Source organism: Lasioglossum baleicum, chromosome 2 (assembly GCF_051020765.1).
Source record: "Lasioglossum baleicum chromosome 2, iyLasBale1, whole genome shotgun sequence".
Lineage (NCBI taxonomy): Eukaryota > Metazoa > Arthropoda > Insecta > Hymenoptera > Halictidae > Lasioglossum > Lasioglossum baleicum.
The window spans coordinates 8,765,755-8,783,969 of record NC_134930.1 but is presented as its reverse complement, the minus strand read 5'-3'; the positions used below and the strand labels follow the sequence as shown (position 1 = coordinate 8,783,969).

At 40.9% G+C, this 18,215-nt stretch overlaps 1 protein-coding gene across 1 annotated transcript in view; it reads left to right on the top strand.

The window, feature by feature from the left end:
• LOC143219196 (uncharacterized) overlaps positions 1-18,215 on the top strand; it is a 41,429-nt gene that overhangs the window by 21,494 nt on the left and 1,720 nt on the right. The window lies entirely within an intron of this gene.

Sequence of the window (18,215 nt, the reverse complement as noted above, 5' to 3'; positions counted from 1 at the left end):
CTCGCATTAATCATTCTTTCAAAGATTTTACAGATATTATTGGTTAGGGCAATTGGTCTATATGAAGCACAGTCGAGTTTATTTTTATTAGGTTTTAAAATTGGGATTACTGTAGCTAGTCTCCATGCAGTTGGGAAAGTTTTCTGATCCCAGATTCGGTTGTATAGGTTAAGTAGAGCGAATTTTCCTGATTCAGGTAGATGTTTCAGGAGGGTGTTAGGAACACCATCAGGACCAGGACTAGACATTTTGGTGGACCTCAGGACTGTATGAAGTTCAGATATAGTGAAAGGGTCGTCAATGGGGGATATATGGGAGAGTGGGATATCTGAAAGGGACAGATCTTTGAAACTAGATTTTATGTTTCTGAATCTGGAGCTGTAGTTGTCGTCACTTGAGTTTTTTGCAAAAGTTTCAGCTAAACAGTTTGCTATATCTTGTGAATTGGTTAATATTTGATTATCTGGGGATGTTATTGCTGTTACATCTGTTCGTCTGTAGTTTCCATTAATTCTCTGTATTTTGGACCAGGCAAGTTTGGAGTCGGATTTTAGATTTATATTGGAGACAAAGTCAATCCAGGAGTTTTTCCTACTAGTCTTCATAGTTTTGCGGAAAATTGCTCGTAGTTTCTTGAAGTTAATTTTATTTTCCATGGTAGGATGTCTTTTGAGAACATTTAGGGCGTGTTTGAAGGCTCTTCTAGCTAAATAGCATTCCTCATTCCACCAAGGGATTTTCATTTTTTTAATATTAGGGCTGGTGTTTGGGGAAGCGTTATCTGCAGCTTCAGTTATAACCTGGATGAGTTTTTCTAGGTGGTGGTTGATATCGGCTTCTTCATTAAGTTGATAGTCGGAAGTTAATTTGTTGTGAACCACTTCTTCATACAGGGACCAATTCATTTTTTTAAAATTCCATTTAATTCGATTATAATTTATTGGTTGAGTCGAATTTGGAGAATCAATATGGATTCTAATAGGATAATGGTCACTGTCCCACGAGGAGTCCAAAACTTGCCAGTTACTAAAGTGAGCAATGTCATCACTACAAAAGGTAAGATCGATAGCTGAGAGGGAATTTGAAGATAGGTTGAAGTGTGTGTTTGTTTTCGTATTCAGAAGTATTGAGTCATTGAGTTCAATGAATTTTCCGATAACTTTTCCCCTGGGGTCTAGGTGCGAGGATCCCCATAACGGGTTGTGGCTATTAAAATCTCCGCATAGTATGTAGGGTTTTGGTATTTGGGACAATAGGTCCGATAGATCATCGCTGGTGAAGTCTTGCGAATTTGGTAGGTATATATTGGCTATGTGGAGTTTATGAGGAATATAGGCCTTAACAGCAATAGCTTCGAGGTTTGTTGATAGTGGGATCTCTTCACAGTGGAAATTGTTTTTCACATACACAGCAATGCCTCCACTTGCATGGGAGCATTGAGTTCTATTTTTGTGAAAAAGCGTGAAGTTTGTTAGTTCTGTCTTGTTATTGTTCTTAAAATTGGTTTCCTGGACAGAAAGAACTGCGGGATTTAGATCGTCGAGAAGTAATTTAATGGATTCAAAGCGTGGGCGAAAACCATTGACATTCCACTGGATGATGTCAGACATGGTATATGAAGGTAAATATGAAATACAGACCAGAAAGAAGAAATAAATGGAGCGAGACAGGTTATGAGATATCAATGTCAGATTCGAAGTCAGATGAAGCAGGAGTTGACAAGTAATCTATACATAGAGAGTGGTTCGTCTTGGTGGACATTAGGTAGATCTTTACTTAGTTTTTTGCAGATTCTGTGTAGTCTGTTCTTAATGCTACGGTTTTTTAGTGTCGGGTATATTTTTTTAATCATTTGATCTAATGCCTGTGTATCGTGAGTGTATATTTGGGCAACAGCTATTGTATTTTCAACACCGAAAACGTTTTCTAGAAAGCTTTGAAATTGAATAAAATCCAGTGGGAAATTATTAGTAACGTCTTCGATGATACTTTTGGCAGGTTCCAGCATTTCACCAACTTTTTTAATTGCAGTATCCGTCGATTGAGAGCGTTTGGGTTTTTTTTGTTAGGGTTGCAGGTAGGAGATTTCGGCTTATTGAAGTTATCGGTATTATTTCCTTGTAGGGAACTGTTGTCAGATGTTGATAGTGGCCTCTTGTTAGAAGAAGGTAACGGTTCGACGTAGTGTTTGTCTATTGCTTCGACATTTACAGATTTAGGGATGTCTGTCCTTGTTGGGATGATTACAGTTTTCGGTGTTGTGTCTTCTTTGTTGCTTGATTCATCCTTATTCAGTTGGGTGTTGTCATTTCTAGGACACTGTTTGGCAATATGTCCTTCGAGGCCACAGAGAAAGCATTTTAATTTATCTGCACTTGCAAAGTTTCTGTATTGCGTGTTATCGTGTGAGATTCGGAAAGATTGGGGAATCTTGGCAACGTCTTCCGAGTTTACATAGATTGAACGTCTAAAACTAGTAATATGTGCAAATTCGGGTTCTTTGAAGCCCGTTTTGATGAAGGCCAGTCTTGAGGTAGTACGGATGTTATTTTGTTTGAAGACAAGTTCAATGACATCATGTGGTATTGAGGTGTAGACGTTTGATAATATGATTTTCTGAGAAGGGGTTATTAGAGGTCTCAGGTGGATCTTGTGGTCGTTAATTGTTAGCTCTTTGTATTTTGAAGTTATTTGTGATACTGTTTGTAAAGAGTCCAGATATATACATACTCTACCATTTAATATTCGTGAGATGGAAATAATTTGATTCGGTTGAGTTATTTTAGAGACAGAATTCAAGTAGTCTTTGATAGGTATTCCTTCAATTGATTCTAATATTATTGCTTGATCGTTTCGGGGGAACGGGTTTGTCGTTGTGCTGTTGCGTATGATTGCATTTTCGGTTGGTTTTTATCTGTTTGTTGTTCTTCACTGTGAAGCTTTACTGGAGGATCCCTGTACTCAGAAATCCCCTTATGTGGGTTTGTATCGTTCATAAACACTCTCACTTATTCACTCACTTATTGTTAGTAAGGTTCTTGCACGACTGTAAACAGAGACTGGATATAATGGCACTCGCGATTATACACGTCCGCTCCGTTCGGCTGTCGACACGCAACTCTCGGTAGGTTTAGTGTTAACAATACTACGTTATAACAATACTACATTCTATCGATGTAACTGCAGTCACCGCCAGACACAGAACATTTAATTTGTATCTCAGTAAAATTTTCAGAAAGTACGTTTATGCTTTAGTAAATACATATATTCTGACCCCTATTTTTCAAATGCATTGATTGATAAGGTAAATTTCAATGAAGTTAATATGATCATGTATCTACAAAATTAATGAATATTTAACTTTGAGAATCAGTAAATAACGCATTGGTCTCTCCATCTTTTAAACAATTTTCCAAAGAAAATATTGAATGTAATTAGGAAGTTCTTGGTGTGGAGTCATAATTGACGACTGCGAAAACAAAACTGGAATTTGAATGTTTCAACAGTTTAACTTACCCCTTAGTGCTCCCCAGCTAGTAATGTCTACCACTTTGCCAGTAGAAGGCTCCACACTAGCCAGTTGTACAGGTTTCACAGAGTCGTTGAATACGAACGATTCGTTGACCTGCAATAGCATCACCATTTTCTTACTTGGCACAGTGTCAGATGTCACATTAACTGTAAGAATCTATTTTAAGTCAAGCAAAGTCAGTTTACTGTCGCGGGTATCGATAAACAATTCTCGTGCTATTGTAGTGACGTACTTCGTCGCATCTCTCGGTGTCTCAAATAAAAGACAAGCTAAATATACTAATCGTTAATAATCAATTGAAACCCAGCACGGCAAACTAGTCTTCTTTCAAGCACCATAGTTTTGTCGCTAAAAACCTATTCTTGAAACAATTGCACTCATTCCGGTGACTATATCGGTTTAAAATTGCCGCTCGCTTAGGAAATTCCCGATGTATATGACAGTTTGATTTACCTCGATAAGGGGGCGATGTCAAAATCGACTGTTTTCGCGTTATATTGCGGGCGGGAGATAATGTTCTTCACAGTGTGACGAATGCCGTTGACCGTGTTGTTACTGCCACCTTGCAGACTGTAGCGACTATAGGTGGCATCTTTTTTTTGTTTTAGTTTAAAGATAAGCGGAAGAAACACATTTACGTACACCCCTGAGGGGGTGTACCCCCCTTCTGGGGTGTGCGTAAGGCATTTTCCCCCTCACTCTTAACGAAAAAAAAGGACCTTAGGCCCTATCCTCTCACTCTTCTGGCCCATATGTATAGGACAGTCGGGGCCCCGTTATTTGCATTTCTCCCGACTGTACTGTTGTCGCGGGCTCTTTTCACGCATGTTCTTGTCTCATTATTATGGGTGGCACTCTGTAATCCATGGAACATCATTTTGCCAATGATTCGGGGTAGACCTGTGAGCGACGCCGCGCGAGCAACTAACTATCCCAACCCAATGAAACCGGGGCGCTATTTCCTTTCCAAAATATGCGGCAACCATTCGGCGAACTCTCTGTTCATTATGCAACGGCCGACATGCGAAATGGAACACTATCCCCGAAGTCGGCTCAATTTGATAACAAAATTTCGTAGTGACTGGTGTCGGTTTAACGAAACTCTATCTTCTCACGGGATTAAATCATTCATATGACTTTAATTATGCGCACACTTTCAATTATCCATATAATTGGTGACACAATTGATAGTGAACATCTGTCGCAACGGTCCGTTTCGCCATCTATTAAATTATACAATTGACCAATGATATACAGTGACTCTCATTAATATTCGGACGCTCTAAAAAAAGCGATAACTTTTTTAAATGTTGGACTATACGATTCAAATTTTTTGGGGAAGCTGGAGCAATTAGTTTACTACAGGATGGGAAAAGAAATTTTTTCGAAAATTACAATTGGTCGTAATTGTAGAGAAAATACTAAATGTTGCATTTTACAACTTTTTTATTTGGGCCTATATTGAAAATTTAAAAAATACGTTTCGTAAGATCTGTGTCAATTAAATATATCTTGAAAATTTCGTCAAAATCGGTTGACGTTGCAATGAGCTACAAACGTTTAAAGATGGTAAAAATTGCAGGTTTTCACGATTTTCGGCCTATAACGGCAGTAAATCTAAGAACTCTTACATCTTTCAATGTCTGTCGTTTTCTTCTGCATCAACCGATTTCAATAAAAATTTCACATTTCATATAATTGACACAGGTCTACAAAATGTATTTTTAAAATTTTTAATATAGGCTCACATAAAAAAGTTGTAGAATGCAACTTTTCACTGCAATTCCGGCCAATTGCAATTTTTGAAAAAATTTTTATTCAGGTCCTGTAGTAAACTAATTGCTCTAGCTTCCCAAAAAAAAGAGAGTTCAAATCGTTTTGTCGAATATTGATAAAGGTATCGGTATTTTGAGAGCGTACGAATATTAGTGAGGGTCACTGTATGTATTTTCACGTCTAGCGCAGAGTTGTTTAGCAGCTGCCCGTACGGTCAGCAATTTTCTTGCTCGAGGCATACACAGAATGTGGGCTCGAAGCCACGCCCCCGCTGGCAACAGTGCATGTATTTATTTGTCACACGTATTGTCTTTACTGACTGAAGACGTTGACAGAGATCAACTGCAGGTTAGGTCGAGATTGAGTGAAATATATATACATATAGAGGGTGTTTTTTAGCTTAGATATAACTTTTACTGTCTACAGGGTGTCCCAAAATTCCTTCAACAGCCGGAAATGGGAGGTTCCTGAGATCATTTCAAGCAACATTTTCCTTTGCAAAAATGATATGCGCGGCTTTGTTTAGGAGTTATTAACGAAAAACACAGACCAATCAGAGCGCGACCTAAACGCGAGTTGGAACAGTCGGCCAATAGACAGTTGGCGCGCCGGGCCGACTGTGCCAACTCGCGTCTAGGTTGCGCTCTGATTGGTCCGTGTTTTTCGTTAATAACTCCTAAACAAAGCCGCGGATAACATTTTTGCAAAGGAAAATTGTCGCTTCAAATGGTCTCAGGATCCTCCCATTTCCGGGATGTGCAGGAATTTTGGGACACCCTGTATACAAGCTGTCCTTCTGACCGCTCTTGTTGATATTTATGTTCAGCATCGTCTGGCAAATTATCATGAATAGATTCACGCTTGAGGATTCGCGAGACTTATAAACGACTTCGTGATTTTGGTGGTGCACATAATCGTCCATCGGAGTAAGCCATTCGTAGAACTGGGGATAGATTTCGTACCACATGCTCTCTGTATGATGGAACCATACCAACACATCATCACACTATGCGTACTGAAGCAAATATTGCCGCTGTAAGCCAGAGATGCTCTGCGTCTACCCGTACGGGCAGCGATTTTCTTGACCTGAGCGTATACAGAACGACGGGGATGTAGTCACGCCTCTACAGTCTACAGCATTACATACTACAGTACATACAACGCTGCATGTATTGGTCACACGCATTGTCGTTACTGGCTGAAGACAGTGACAGTGACAGACTGCAGGTTACGTCGAGATTGGATGAAATAAAATGAGCACCGGACGATCGACAAATAGCGGCAATGCGTGCGAGTGAGAGCACAGCTACGGGTGTTAGTCCAGTCAATGAATGCTCATAAGGGGGGCGTAGAGGGAAATGGAAGGAACACAATTTTTAATTTTGGGTCTTTGTTTAGACTAGTTAGGAGGTAAACATACTAAAAGTCTCTACTCCTAGAAGGTGAGCGGGGTGCAGGGGGGCATGTAGAAGGTCCCCTTTTTCGGTTTTCCGCTTATATGTCGGAAACTATGCGTCCTAGCGATAAGACCATTCTACATAATATATAAAATTAAAGCTGACAAAACGTGCCATAAGATTAATTCCATTCAGTTTTTCGCTATCTCGCATAGTTTCCGAGATATCCGCGCTCAAAGTTCACTAATTGTGCTGAAGAGTTAGCTAGTCAAATAAGGCAAAAATTTCTTTTTCACAATTAGTGAACTTTGAGCGCGGATATCTCGGAAACTATGCGAGATAGCGAAAAACTGAATGTAGTCAATCTTACAGCACATTTTGTCAGCTTTAATTTTGAATAGAATGGTTTTATCGCTAGAACACATAATTTCCGAGATATAAGCGGAATTAAAATTTTTTAAAAAGTGCCCTTTAGAATGAGCATCGGACTATCGGCATATGTATAACGGTAATGCGTACAAGCGCGAAAACAGCTATGGCTGTGCTACGGCCATCCCGTCCTCCCTGCTAAGTCACTTGTCCGTAACTTTGCTCGTAGCTTTGCCCGCGAGCATCGGTGGGCGCCCTTGCCCGCTAATAGGTCTGCTAAACAGCTCAGTTCTAGCGGGATCGAAACGCAGTTTTCGCTCTAGTCCGTTCCATTTCCAAATTCCTACACACGCGGAATGGGCTAGGATATGCCGTGTCCGCGCACTGTTAGCCTTACGCATTTGCGTTATTACCCTACGCAATGGGCAGCCGTGACGGCTCATTTACTGCTGATGATTGAGGCACCGCAAATGTGTCCACCATATTAAAGGCTCAGTTAATGTGGGTGCTCTTTTATATCCACTGCCACTCCTCCAATAATTCTGTTGTCTGGAAGAGAAGACACCACCTCCATTTCGACAGCTACAATAGGAACATTCAAATTGTTAAATCAGAAATTGGACGCTCTATCATTCTTACGAGCGTACGCATTTAATTAATTCACTTGTCCCTTCTAATCTTTGTTTACGTTGTCTAATTAAATCCCTAGCACCGAGCTTTAATGCCAACCTCATTTGTTAACAATTTGAGCGTCAAAAATGAATTTTTGCGATTGTATATTCTGTGTACTAAATTCGGTTAGAATCTGCAGAATGCATGGTTGAAAAAAAGTACTCGGTATCATATATTCCATTTTTAGTTTCGTTACAAGAATTAGTTTGACTTTACCGGATTTTTGAGGTTGCCATAAAGTAACAGTCTCACAGAGATGGGCAAAATTTTTATTTTAATAAAAATTCCGGGTACTGAATAAAAGATACAAAATTTTTATTCTTTATTCGGGGGCTTGAATAAAAAAGTAACTATTATTCAAAAATTATTAGAATAATTTTTTATTCACCGAGAATTTATTCAAGCTTAGAATAAAATTTTTATTCTTTATTCTTATTCTTTATTCTTATTCTTTTTTCTCGAAAATGAATAAATCCATGAATACTTTCGGCCAGCTCGAGGCTACAATGAACACGACCGACACCCGAGGGTCGAGCCCTGAGGCCTGAGCCCAGAACACAATAGTAGTGCAATAAACACGGCCCGACAATCCCCCGGCGAGGCAGGTAGCTCGGCATGAAACCGCTAAGGAGCGAATGGTGAACTTATTTATTTTCCGTGCTACCCGCACGAAAGTCACACGAGCCAATTCGTGGCGTTCTGCCGATTAAGAAAAGCCTAAACTCGACGGAATTAGGACCGTTTCTAGTGGTTTTATTCATTAAAGTATGCTCGAAATTTTTATTCTAATAATTCTCTGGCCTTCACCGCGCTAGCGCGACGAAGCGACGGGGACTTGGGACGCCTTGGCCAAGTGGTGCAATAAACACGGCCCGACAATCCCCCGGCGAGGCAGGTAGCTCGGCATGAAACCGCTAAGGAGCGAATGGTGAACTTATTTATTTTCCGTGCTACCCGCACGAAAGTCACACGAGCCAATTCGTGGCGTTCTGCCGATTAAGAAAAGCCTAAACCCGACGGAATTAGGACCGTTTCTAGTGGTTTTATTAATTAAAGTATGCTCGAAATTTTTATCCTAATAACTTTCTGCCCATCACCGTGATTGTCACCGGGATTGTCGGGCCGTGTTTATTGCACCACTTGGCCAAGGCGTCCCAAGTCCCCGTCGCTTCGTCGCGCTAGCGCGGTGATGGCCAGAGAATTATTAGAATAAAAATTTGGAGCATACTTTAATGAATAAAACCACTAGAAACGGTCCTAATTCCGTCGAGTTTAGGCTTTTCTTAATCGGCAGAACGCCACGAATTGGCTCGTGTGACTTTCGTGAGGGTAGCACGGAAAATAAATAAGTTCACCATTCGCTCCTTAGCGGTTTCATGCCGAGCTACCTGCCTCGCCGGGGGATTGTCGGGCCGTGTTTATTGCACCACTTGGCCAAGGCGTCCCAAGTCCCCGTCGCTTCGTCGCGCTAGCGCGGTGATGGCCAGAGAATTATTAGAATAAAAATTTCGAGCATACTTTAATGAATAAAACCACTAAAAACGGTCCTAATTCCGTCGAGTTTAGGCTTTTCTTAATCGGCAGAACGCCACGAATTGGCTCGTGTGACTTTCGTGAGGGTAGCACGGAAAATAAATAAGTTCACCATTCGCTCCTTAGCGGTTTCATGCCGAGCTACCTGCCTCGCCGGGGGATTGTCGGGCCGTGTTTATTGCACCACTTGGCCAAGGCGTCCCAAGTCCCCGTCGCTTCGTCGCGCTAGCGCGGTGATGGCCAGAGAATTATTAGAATAAAAATTTCGAGCATACTTTAATGAATAAAACCACTAGAAACGGTCCTAATTCCGTCGAGTTTAGGCTTTTCTTAATCGGCAGAACGCCACGAATTGGCTCGTGTGACTTTCGTGAGGGTAGCACGGAAAATAAATAAGTTCACCATTCGCTCCTTAGCGGTTTCATGCCGAGCTACCTGCCTCGCCGGGGGATTGTCGGGCCGTGTTTATTGCACCACTTGGCCAAGGCGTCCCAAGTCCCCGTCGCTTCGTCGCGCTAGCGCGGTGATGGCCAGAAAATTATTAGAATAAAAATTTCGAGCATACTTTAATTAATAAAACCACTAGAGGCGGTCCTAATTCCGTCGAGTTTAGGCTTTTCTTAATCGGCAGAACGCCACGAATTGGCTCGTGTGACTTTCGTGAGGGTAGCACGGAAAATAAATAAGTTCACCATTCGCTCCTTAGCGGTTTCATGCCGAGCTACCTGCCTCGCCGGGGGATTGTCGGGCCGTGTTTATTGCACCACTTGGCCAAGGCGTCCCAAGTCCCCGTCGCTTCGTCGCGCTAGCGCGGTGATGGCCAGAGAATTATTAGAATAAAAATTTCGAGCATACTTTAATGAATAAAACCACTAGAAACGGTCCTAATTCCGTCGGGTTTAGGCTTTTCTTAATCGGCAGAACGCCACGAATTGGCTCGTGTGACTTTCGTGCGGGTAGCACGGAAAATAAATAAGTTCACCATTCGCTCCTTAGCGGTTTCATGCCGAGCTACCTGCCTCGCCGGGGGATTGTCGGGCCGTGTTTATTGCACCACTTGGCCAAGGCGTCCCAAGTCCCCGTCGCTTCGTCGCGCTAGCGCGGTGAAGGCCAGAGAATTATTAGAATAAAAATTTCGAGCATACTTTAATGAATAAAACCACTAGAAACGGTCCTAATTCCGTCGAGTTTAGGCTTTTCTTAATCGGCAGAACGCCACGAATTGGCTCGTGTGACTTTCGTGCGGGTAGCACGGAAAATAAATAAGTTCACCATTCGCTCCTTAGCGGTTTCATGCCGAGCTACCTGCCTCGCCGGGGGATTGTCGGGCCGTGTTTATTGCACCACTTGGCCAAGGCGTCCCAAGTCCCCGTCGCTTCGTCGCGCTAGCGCGGTGAAGGCCAGAGAATTATTAGAATAAAAATTTCGAGCATACTTTAATGAATAAAACCACTAGAAACGGTCCTAATTCCGTCGAGTTTAGGCTTTTCTTAATCGGCAGAACGCCACGAATTGGCTCGTGTGACTTTCGTGAGGGTAGCACGGAAAATAAATAAGTTCACCATTCGCTCCTTAGCGGTTTCATGCCGAGCTACCTGCCTCGCCGGGGGATTGTCGGGCCGTGTTTATTGCACCACTTGGCCAAGGCGTCCCAAGTCCCCGTCGCTTCGTCGCGCTAGCGCGGTGAAGGCCAGAGAATTATTAGAATAAAAATTTCGAGCATACTTTAATGAATAAAACCACTAGAAACGGTCCTAATTCCGTCGAGTTTAGGCTTTTCTTAATCGGCAGAACGCCACGAATTGGCTCGTGTGACTTTCGTGAGGGTAGCACGGAAAATAAATAAGTTCACCATTCGCTCCTTAGCGGTTTCATGCCGAGCTACCTGCCTCGCCGGGGGATTGTCGGGCCGTGTTTATTGCACCACTTGGCCAAGGCGTCCCAAGTCCCCGTCGCTTCGTCGCGCTAGCGCGGTGATGGCCAGAGAATTATTAGAATAAAAATTTCGAGCATACTTTAATGAATAAAACCACTAGAAACGGTCCTAATTCCGTCGAGTTTAGGCTTTTCTTAATCGGCAGAACGCCACGAATTGGCTTGTGTGACTTTCGTGAGGGTAGCACGGAAAATAAATAAGTTCACCATTCGCTCCTTAGCGGTTTCATGCCGAGCTACCTGGCTCGCCGGGGGATTGTCGGGCCGTGTTTATTGCACTACTATTGTGTTCTGGGCTCAGGCCTCAGGGCTCGACCCTCGGGCGTCGGTCGTGTTCATTGTAGCCTCGAGCTGGCCGAAAGTATTCATGGATTTATTCATTTTCGAGAAAAAAGAATAAGAATAAAGAATAAGAATAAAGAATAAAAATTTTATTCTATGCTTGAATAAATTCTCGGTGAATAAAAAATTATTCTAATAATTTTTGAATAATAGTTACTTTTTTATTCAAGCCCTCGAATAAAGAATAATAGTTATTTATCTTTTATTCAAAAATTTATTGAATAATTTTTTATTTGAATACTGCCCATCTCTGCAGTCTCAGTATTAAAACGAAACTCTTAAGGGGAACGAGCTCTGTAAACGGCTTATTTTCTCGTCAATCTTTAGGAATTTTTGCACAAAATCTTTGCAGTTACTTTATTTAACATTATAACAAGCAGAAAACATTTTTTTGGCAATAGAATTGTGATAAATGCAAAAGAATGTGAGCAGTGTTGTCAATAGGATTTTTTCTTCGAGATGTAAAAGTGGGACAAGGACTTTTAATACCCGATTTTGCTCGATCTGACTATCGTCGTGGATTAATAGGAGGGATCTATGCCCTTATACAGGGTGGGTCGCCACATTTTGCCACCTCAAATATCTTTGTTGTTTTTAAAGATACGTCAAATGTCTGAAGGACAAAGTTGAATGGTAAAATGGGACTTATACGATACCAAAAAAATTTTTGTTTTTATGTAATTTTTTTAAGAGATATGAAGGTGACCTTCATTTCTTTTAATGGAATGAGGTATTTTTTAATACATTAATCGATACAGCTGGACATTTGTTATAAAAAAGTACCTATATATGTCGAAAAGTTAGTAGTTCAAGAGATATTTTGATTTAAATAACTCTAAAACACCATTACTGTCGTACTAAGACGTTAGTGTTTACTGACTTGTGTAACATCTTATTGTTAGTTAGAACGACAGTAATGGTATTTTAGAGTTATTTAAATTGAAATATCTACTGAACTACTAACTTTTCAAGATACATAAATTAGTACTTTTTTGTAACGAATGTCCAGCTGCATCGATTGATGTATTAAAAAATACCTCATTCCATTAAAAAAAAATGAAGCTCACCTTCATATCTCTAAAAAAATTACATAAAAACAAAAATTTTGTTGGTATCGTATAAGCCCCATTTTACCATTTAACTTTGTCCTTCAGACATTTGACGTATCTTTAAAAACAACAAAGATATTTGAGGTGGCAAAATGTGGCGACCCACCCTGTATAGTATCCAAAATCGGGTCTACGCAATGGTGGGGGGTCACGTGCAACTTGCGATTAAAATTGAGTTCTTTGAAATTATATAACTCGCTGCATCGCTTGCAAGCGCCCTAGTATCTTTCAATTTTGAGTAAGCCCTATGTTCTTAAATAGGTCCTCTGTTTCGACACATATCTCCGGAAGGATGAAGAATCACTAACGGAAACGTCCGCATACGTAACAACTGTATTTTGAAAACGCTCAACTTTAAATGTTCGTAGTAACTAAAGTATTTACTCAATGTTCAGGAATCCGCCACCGCGTGGCAGCGGTAGTTCAAAAACGTAAATAACGACCAAACCGGCGAGCGTTCCCCCTCTCCCTTCTTGAACCTCGCGTACGCGAGCACGAAGGTGACGAACGGTGTCGATTGAACCAGTTCAAATTGAATCTCCAAGATCGCCGTTACCATCAAGCAAAGATTATTGTCGAATCCTTCATTCACGCCGAGTTTAGCGAGTTCACGAACATTATAATATAGTTCACGCGCTAGTCAATCCGACAAAGGCAGGGTTCGAAAGTAATTAATAAATAGTGTTCGTGATCAGCATTTGCCTTGAACCGTTTATTTTCCCGCCTGTAACGCGATCTACATATAACCGACCTGCACATAAGACCATTCGATCCTTCTCAGCGAATCCAACATCCGCTTACCAGCATCCGAAACACTCAATTTCATTAATTTTTCCATTTTCGATCTCTCTGTAGACTCTTACAAAGCAAGACAAAGTAATTACATGTCCCTAAATTCTTCGATCCGACCCACTGTGCGCCGATCTCTACTTATACGACATATTTTGAGGATTGTTACGACCAAGGATGAGAGCAGGATGGCAGGCTGTACACTTGGTAATATAGGTCGGTGGCAGCCGGCTGTCGATTAACATATAAAACAAATCTCTGTTCGACGGACCATTCCCCGCGAGCCCTAACGTTTCCACCAAACGCCTATTCGTACCGTCTCGTTCCACCGTCGCGTCGGCATTTGCCACGTGTTCGCGCGGTCAAATGTGTCCCTAGAAGTCCATGCTCGTCTTTATCCGCGCCCTCGAGAAGAGTGCTCGGGGGCCGAACTTTCGGCCCTGAGAAGCCGAAACTCATCCGGATACAAGGTTCAATGCGCGGGAACTTGGCAAACCAGATATCCTGATTGAATATGTCACGTGGAGGGAATCGTCGAACTGTCGGCAGCGGGCGACTTTCGCGCCAAGTTTGCTCAACTTGCCCGGAGGATCTTCGGGGGCTCGCGAAAGTATTGTGGTGAGATGACAAGAAGGTCCATGGTAGGAATGCGGTAACGTAAGGTAAGAATTTGATTTCTTCGTCACGCGATTCGATTAGTGCGCCCGCGACCGTTTCGGCCAACAGAACGTTCTAGTCGAAAATGCGTGTGAGACTAGTAGGAGTCAGTATCGCCAGTTGGCACCAGTGGTGCCAGAAATGCGCAATATTTCTCGCGTATACGCGGCGATTAGCCTCAGTATAGTAAGATTCTCGATAAAATGAGGTACCTTGAGCACCCCGCAGAATTTTAAAAAATTTATATGATTTGATTCTGAAAAATGAATGTATAACATGTGTATTTGTGTATATTTTGTAACTCGTGAGACACGTCCTGGAGTTTTTTTGTCCGGAACAGATTGTTTCGGTACATTCCTGCCAATATAACTGCCTCAGGGCTCTGCTACCTCAGCTTTCTGTCCCACTGGTAAAAGACCTTCCTGCGGGCGGATTGGTGACGTCCTAAAAACCGTTAAAACGGGGGAGGAATTCTCCATTCCTCAAGAGCAATGGAAAAAGTTTCCTCCCTCAAAACAATGTGTTAGGAATCGTCAACGCCAAGGACATAACAACGGTCGAGCCACGGTTCTGGCAATCGTCACTTTAATGAACGCCTTGAGTGTGCACTCGGAAAAGATGGAATTTCCGCGTCCAGAAAGTCCTACTTTCCCATGCACCACATGTCCGCTACAGATATAAATTAATTTTATTATTCTAAAATAAATATTTAGTGAACTAAAGAAAGTTGCGTAAAGTTACATACTCTAAAAAAGTGGAATATTTTCAGCAACGTCTATTCTAAAAGATCCTGCAAATTTCTCGTCTCCCTCTCGACCCATCCCCGGAAGTTATGTTTAAAGTTTAAAGCGTTGCGTGACACGCAGTTCCGCGGCGAGTTGCGCCACATAAGACGCGTTGACGACCACCTGGTGGATCTTGAGAAAATATACTATCATGAATAAGCATTTGAACTTTCTATTAGCTCCCACAAAGGGAACAATCCAGGTGCAAACACCCCTTCGAAGTGAGGGTAGAAAACAATTTCCACGAATATCTTGGAAACTACTCAAGATATATGAACGCGCGCGGTATCAATGGCAAAGTTGTGTGCCTTTTTATGGGACATACACATACCAACACACATTAAAAATCTCACCATTTGTTTAAATAATATATTAAAAAATATTGTTTTCTGTTCACTGTCCTACTTATAATACTCGGGTAGTGTATACCCAAATATGAAATACAAACAAACTAGAATTTAGTTTTTTTGTTCTATTTATATTTTTTTTAAGAAGGATTGTTGTATACATTTTTGTTTATCAGTAGATAAATATAATTATAAGCGGCAAATGCGTATGGTTAATTAATTGTGGTCAGTAACTTTCTAATATTCTTATTTTTGTTTGAATATTTTTATTTTTTGAAGAAGACAGTAGTTTTTGTTATTTCATTAATTGTAATAAAATTCATTAATTCCAAAATTATGGAACACTCTTGTTTGAAAGCCTCTCTCTCTCTCTCTCTCTCTCTCTCTCTGTCTCTCTGAACAGCCAATTTTAAATTATTATTCATTATTCATACGATTTTTCAGACGTTTCCGGTGGTGCGACAAAAAAATGTTTCCTACAAAGCGTAATCAGTACTCAATCTTCTACAAATCTCAATATAAAAAAATGTGAAGATTTTCTTTCTTAAGAAAAAATTGAGGTCATCTTCATTATTTATTTACCATTATATATTTCTTATTCAATAATGTGTTACAGCTGACGCCAAGACGAATCCAACGAACTAATTAATGTGGTCTTTAAGTTTTAAAATAATGCTAATATAGACGTGAACAGCTAATTCGCCGTTCTGGCCACTGCACTGTGCGCCGCAGCTTTGAGCGATCTAGACGACACGGCTTGGTTCCTTAAGGGGTTTTTACGAACGCCTTCGTGTGTCGCAGATCTGTTTCTGAGTCCCAGAGCAGAATAAGTTACGTTCTTATCCATATTTTCGTCACGCTCGGTGCTAACTTGAGAGGGTTGTCGATGACCCCGTCAAGACACCGTGCTCCTTCCTGGGCCATTCTATTCGCCTCTTCGTTCCCTTCGATTGCAGAATGTATAGAAACCCACAGCAGGTAGACATAGTTGTCGTCCTCCAGCAGTGCTAATGCCACAGCGCAGTCCCGACCGATGCTGGATATGGTCACTACATTACACAGTGATTCGATTGCCGCCCGGCTATTACGGCAAATGTAGATGTGCTTGCTCCTGTATCCTCTGTCCAGGTTTACCCTAACACATGCCAGGATAACAAACACTTCGGCTTAAAAAACTGATGCATAGTGCCCCAGTGCGTAAGACGCGTTCGCCCAGGGACTAACACCACATATTCCTGTCCCTGCATCGGTCCTGGTCCTAGAGGTGTCCGTGAACCAAACAAGCCTTTTTGGAGAGAGAAACTTCCTCATATTTGCATCCCAGTCACACCTACTCGGGGAACGTGCTTAGTGCGCCACATTGAAACTGTATTGTATTCACATCTTTCCCCACCGCGCGGTAGGATCCAGAAAAAAGAAACTTAAAATAAAGCGAAATGAACGCGATTTAGATGAATGAGATATTGGCAGATTGTCTGAAGACACTAATTTTTTAAACACTTTAGTAATAAAGCTTATAAGTGAAATGTGGAACATGATTTCCTTTTTTTTTATGCTCGGAGCATTAAAAAAATCAATACCATGTACAAAACGTATGAAGTGAATTAATAAATTAGTTCCAAAAAATGTATTTCCTTTTTCTAACTATTTTTATGTGTGAATCTGTTGGACTCTTTCGGTCCTATACTGTGTTTTTGTCGTGGTCGTTTGAGAGTTCATGCGCCCTATGGAATTCTGTACTTATAGTATGACAGACAACGGTAGAGATTAGTGTAAAAACAGATCTCAGGACAGTTTCGCGGACAATAGAGTTCATATTAGCCAGCTATTATATTGATAAGTTAGCGATAATTTATCGATAAGTGACGTCACTTACACTGTCCAACAAATTTCAACTTTTTTTATGATTTCAATATACTGTTGGGTCCTTCTTATAGAGTTTTTTGCGCTGATTCCGAATCTGTCGTTAATTTTTCTCTTATACGCACAGTTTTTGAAAAACATGGCTTTGAAAAAAAAACATATTTTTCAACTTTAAACAAATATTGTGATGTTATTATAAAAGATATTGAATTGTTCTTTACAGCAAAAGATTCTGTAGACTTTCCCGAATACAATGATATCCAATATTAATACATTATGATTGTTTAAACATGTTTAAACAATGATTAAAGGCGGAGAGCCGCCACTTTTGCACCAATTTTTGAGGATATTTTTCAATTTATCTCAAAACATTAGGGTCCAGCGGAAAATCGAACTATACCACGCGATAGAGCAGACTTTTATCTTGAAAAACCCCCTGTGAAGTTTGCATGGTCGACGTATTTTTCGAACCAGAAAGCAAAATAGGCGCTCGGGACGGGATACGGCGCAGCGACGGGATACGGAGCGACGAACGACCGTTCAGGTGGTGAGCGCCACTGATGACAACTCATGTCGGGCGAAGATATTTTGTTTTCTGGTTCGAAAAAAACGTCGACGTTACAAACTTGAAAGGGTGGTTTCTCAAGATAAATGTCTGCTCTATCGCGTGGTATAGTTCGATTTTCCGCTGGACCCTAATTTTTTGAGATAAATTGAAAAATATCCTCAAAAATTGGTGCAAAAGTGGCGTCTCTCCGTCTTTAATCATTGTTTAAACATGTTTAAACAATCATAATGTATTAATATTGGATATCATTGTATTCGGGAAAGTCTACAGAATCTTTTGCTGTAAAGAACAACTCAATATCTTTTATAATAACATCACAATATTTGTTTAAAGTTGAAAAATATGTTTTTTTTCAAAGCCATGTTTTTCAAAAACTGTGAGTATAGGAGAAAAATTAAGGACAGATTCGGAATCAGCGCAAAAAACTCTATAAGAAGGACCCAACAGTATATTGAAATCAAATTTGGTGTTGGACAGTGTTATTAGTACGTCATCGATAATTTTTTCTTTGCACGAAAACAGAATTTCTATGAAATACACA